Source organism: Monodon monoceros, unplaced genomic scaffold, assembly GCF_005190385.1.
Source record: "Monodon monoceros isolate NGI ecotype Baffin Bay Population unplaced genomic scaffold, NGI_Narwhal_1 Super_Scaffold_6, whole genome shotgun sequence".
NCBI lineage: Eukaryota > Metazoa > Chordata > Mammalia > Artiodactyla > Monodontidae > Monodon > Monodon monoceros.
Window position 1 is genome coordinate 78,026,119 of NW_021703783.1, and position 5,257 is coordinate 78,031,375.

A 5,257-nucleotide genomic window follows, 5' to 3' on the forward strand; every position below is an offset into this window, starting at 1 on the left:
TTGGGTGAGCTGTCCTAAAGTCAAGGCTTAGAAAAACAACATCGGGATACCTGGTTGTTACCACAAACGCAGGCTGCAATCCCCAGTTGAACTTCACCCATAATAAAGCTGTTTTTTAAAAAATCTCCATCTAAATACTGCATCTACTTCTCGAATGGTTTGAAAGATGGAAGAGGAAAAGATGTGATTAAAACCAGAACAGACACACTTAGAAAACCTTCAAGCAGAACACGTCTTTCAAATATAATCTTAGAACCTGAAAATATAAAGCGAATAAAATTGGAATTATTTTAGTAAAAGGAGAGAAAAGGAAGTTAGGAAGCCCATCCACTCAGCATGCCCCTCACCTCCTGCAGAGCCTCTGAGTGCTCTTTGGAGCACAGCTTGAATATCACTGCCTTAAAGAATTAGAATCACTGGCCATTTAATGCATATGGTGAACTGGCCATTTTTAAGGACCTATAGGTTGACCAAGGACCTATGAGCTGCTCTGGTTCAAAACCCTGAGCACAGCAGATCAGATTAATTGTCTCAGGAATCTGGGGAGAACACACACACAAGGAAATAAGGCTGTTAAATGTAGGTGACCCTGAAAGGGTACTAAGAAGGGTCATGAACTTGAAAAGAACCATAAAACGTAAGTAAAATGAAGAAGCAAAAGCTGTAAGAGGAAAAACCTAACCCAGCAGTTAAGTCAGAAGGAAGCAAGACGTGCAGAAAGTGAGTCCCATTAATAGTGAAGCATTAGAGTAGAAATCTACCAACAGTTGTAGCTGAGGTCCCTTCACTGGGCATTTGGGGATTCCTTCCTCGCCCGGCACATAGTAGGCACTCAAGAAATAGATACTTTGAGAATTGAAAACAAAGGTCATTTGAGTCTTGTCCCATTCTCCAGTCCCTGCTCTTCTTGGAGCCTTGGTGTTTGCTTTCCCCAGGTTCCCACGTGCATCCTCCTCACAACATGCTCCTCACTGCTTGGCAGCTTGAATGAGAATTTCTTCACACCAAAGCAAGAGTGTGACTGAAGCAGGGACATACCGCATTTAGGGTACTTTCAAAAAAATGAGGAATAGAGAACAGAACTTCTGGAAATGTAGAACTAGAGCTCGGGACAGAGGCCAAGGCAAATGTTGATTTGAAGGTCATGCCCATAAAAGCTCTACAAAGCAGACACACAGAGAAAAGAGCTAAGCATAGTCCTGAGGAAATCCTTCACTTAGGGGAGGAGAAGAGACAAAGGAAGCAAAGGAGACAGAAGCTGTACTTTCGGAAGGCCCCAGCCTGTTTTTTGCATCAGGCTCATATATAATCCTTTGCACTGACCACTCAAACAGGGCTGCTTTTATCTTATACAAAGCACTGTATAGTGGGATACCTCTTTCCCTGGCTTCAAATTTTCATGTAGAGGGACCGTCGCAAGACTAACATTCCTGGCTTCTTGCCCTCCTCCTTACTCCCCAGGAGAGGAGGAATGACTTACCTAACTGATGAACAGGTAATAGGAACAGCTATAAAACAGGCTCAGTGGGGCAGACTCTGAGTAAATGCACTTGGGAATGACATATGAGTGACCCATTAGGCTCTCAGCTGTGTTCTGTAGTCTCAGCTCTGCAATAATCAACCTAAGAGGATCTTTTGAATCCATGTGCCAATCTGTCAACTGGTTCTAAAATTTGGGCAGGGCAAAGAAAGGCATTTTATTTTAATTTTCAGTCTGTTGCAGACTCGTTACTCAGAAGCAGACTCTGAGACAGAGGTCAGCATGCAGGAAGTTGGTTGGGGAATGAGGGAAAAAAGCAGAAATACAGGACAAGAGGTTAGGTTGTGATGTCTCAGAGGGCTGCCAGATTTAGCCAATAAACATGCAGGGTGCCCAGTTAAATTCAAATTTCAGAGAAACAGCAAAAAGAATTTTAGCAGCAATATGTTCCATGCAATACTGGGGACATACTGATTCTAAAAATTTATTTGTTGTTTATCTAAAATTCAAATTTACCTAGACAGCCTGTATTTATTTTATCTGGCAACCCTAAAGCCTCAGCCACCCGGCATGGAGCTTTGGAGCTAGGAGAGCCCTTTCAGCCTGCCGTGAGTTGGGCAAGGGTGCTGAGATGTTACAGCTCCACACAGGTTAGTCATTGGAGGCAGCTGCTCCCGGGAATAGGGTAGAAGCTTGAGCAAAGTGGTTCTCTTCAGCCACAGGCAATTCCTGGAAAGGACTGGCAGCTAGAGAGTGTCAGCCAACTATGATCCCAACAGCAAGGGGGATAAGTCCTTCAGTCCTGGAGGGGGGAATCTAGGTGGTACAAAACAGCTTCCACGCCCTACATCTCTCCCCAACAAAAAACCCTGTAACGATGAAACATTATTTATTTAGCCCCTTCTTTGTTTTCAGCAATGTGCTATGTCCCAGAGACACTTCTGCTCTTACTGAAAACTGTCAGCTGATGAAAAGAGAGAAGCCAATCTAAATATATATTTGGCGAATGAATTCTCAATTTTTTATATTGAGATTCTCATATTTACTTTTTTCCTTGGTTTTTTGATATGTGTGGACCCTGTTTCAATTTTTTGTTCAAAAATATTTTTTTGAAGACACATTTAATCCTATTACCATCCCAAATAAAAAATTTACCGTAAGTTAGGGAAACAGGATAATTCCTTAATTTGAAAAGGGGTTTCTACCAAAAACCTAAAACAAGTCTTGTTCTTTTCTTTTTTTTATTCGACTCTGTTTTTTAATTTAACTCGTTATCATAGAAATTTTCAAACATACACAAATATAGGGAAAATAGATTAATGAGCTCCATGTACCTATCACTCATCTTCAACAATTATCAATATTTTGCCAATTTCCAAATATCATTCTGAAAAATAAAATATTAGACCACATCTCCATAAAAGTCAGGAACAATATAATATGATGCCTACTTTTATGATGAATAATTTTGTCCTAGAGTTACTGGTCAATACAAAAAGATCAGCACAAAAGAAATAAGTATGAATATTGGCAAAGTAGATAGATACCTAGAAAATCCAAGGCAATCACATAATATCTGTATGGACTAATTAAATTTTTCAGAAACATAAAAACAAGATTAATATATAAAATCTACAGGGGCTTCCCTGGTGGCGCAGTAGTTGAGAATCCACCTGCCAATGCAGGGTACACGGGTTCAATCCCTGGTCCAGGAAGATCCCACATGCCACAGAGCAACTAAGCCCATGTACCACAACTACTGAGCCTGCGCTCTAGAGCCCATGAGCCACAACTACTGAGCCCACGTGCCGCAAGTACTGAAGCCCGTGTGCCTAGAGCTCGTGCTCTCCAACAAGAGAAGCCACTGCAATGAGAAGCCTGCACACCGCAATGAAGACTAGCCCCCGCTCGGCGCAACTAGAGAAAGCCCGTGAGCAGTAATGAAGACCCAATGCAGCCAAAAATAAATAAAATAAATTTATAAAATATAATAATAATAAAATAAAAATCTACAGCCTTTCTATAATCAACAAAAACTTATTTGAAAATGTAATAGAGAAGAAAGCCAAATTCGATTCCAATGAAACCTTGAATTACTTAGGAAAAAACTTAAAAGTATGAAATTTATTGAAGATAACCATATACTTTCAATGAAGGCTGTGAAAGATACTCCTAGATAAAAAGGTTCAACATTATACAGATATTAATACTCCCCAAGTTAAATAAAAACTTGTGATGCAATTTTAGTCAAAATTCCAACAGGATATTTTATAGAGTTGGCAAGTTAGTTTTAAAGTTCATCTATGAGATGTGCCAAAAACGTCAACATTTTTTTTTTAGAAAAATGGACAAGAAACAGGACTTACTTTTCCAAGTATCAAAATGTATTATGAAGTCACAGTAATTGAAATAATGTGAAAAACATTATTGTGAAAAACAGCCAATGATCTTAGAATGTGATAAATGAGGCACTTAAAATCATACAGGTACTGACAGATTATTTAATAAATGGTGTTGGGACAAGGAGTTACCCATTTGAAAAAAAGGAAAACTAAATGCCTTCCTCACACCATACTTAAAAATAAATTCCACATGTATTTAAGATGTAAATTTTTTAAAGGATAAAAGAAAAATGGGAAAATATATCTATAATCTTGGGAGGAGAAAACTGTCTTGACAAAACATAAAACCCAAAATATATTATGTGTATGGCAGAAGACATAAAGTCGAAAAGCAAGCAAATTATGACAAAATATATTTGCAACTGATATAATACAATTTTATACTTTATTTTACTTTGTATACATATATATCAGTTTATCTGAATTATTTAAATATAGACAAATATATTAAATAGATATATATTCATACAAAGAACCTATCAATCAGTAAAAAACAACCCTATAATTGAGGTCTATCCCTATGGGGCTTTTCCTGTAGACTCACATTGTTGGAAATGCCTCACAGAGTAACTGTGTGGTTTTGCTTCACTCACAGAACTATTTGTTAGATCTTCGGAAAGAACTACAACATCTGCTAAAAGTATGAAAGACCTAGTAGTTAATTTTTTTTACCTTAGGTATTGGCATATCCCACAGTCTATATTATTCTTGGGTGTGATAGCTTTGGAGCGAATATGATTTGAACTCAGTTTTAGAGGGTGTCTGAAACTGAAAACCAGGCAAATCCATCTACTCTGAGCCTATAAGTGGTCCTAAAGTAAATTACATGAAGAAATTAGATGCCCAAGATTCTAGTGGGGAAATGTTTGATGTTATCAATGTGTCCATATTCAAGTGGGGACAAAAGAAGTCCAACTAAAAGAATTATGGGCTAAAAGATAGGACAACTGTAGATTAAACATAGCTTCTTTTTAAAAGGGCTGTCTTGAAGATAAACCCTGACTCAAACTTTGGAGGAACTAAGGTGACCTTGATGGACAGTGGAGGCGATCACATGTAAAATTCTTTAAATAAAAATTTATTGACTTTAGTTGAGGGATAAATCAAGAGCCTTGGATGAGCATACATATACTACTATATACAAGTAGTAGAAAAAAGAACTACTTGTACTATATACAAGATAGATAACCAACAAGGACCTACTGTATAGCACAGGGAACTCTACTCAATATTCTGTGATAACCTATATGAGAAAAGAATCTAAAAAAGAATAAAAAGGGAATTCCCTGGCAGTCCAGTGGTTAGGACTCTGCACTTTCACTGCCAAGGAAGGGCATGGGTTCAATCCCTGATTGGGTAACTGAGATCCCACATG

The 5,257-nt window shown here is 38.1% G+C and overlaps 1 non-coding gene across 1 annotated transcript; it reads left to right on the forward strand.

The window, feature by feature from the left end:
* The first annotated feature begins 4,386 nt into the window (after positions 1–4,386).
* Positions 4,387–4,515, forward strand: LOC114886267. Its single transcript, XR_003791275.1, has one exon. It is a non-coding gene; the product is annotated as a small nucleolar RNA SNORA18 (small nucleolar RNA).
* Positions 4,516–5,257: the final 742 nt, after the last annotated feature.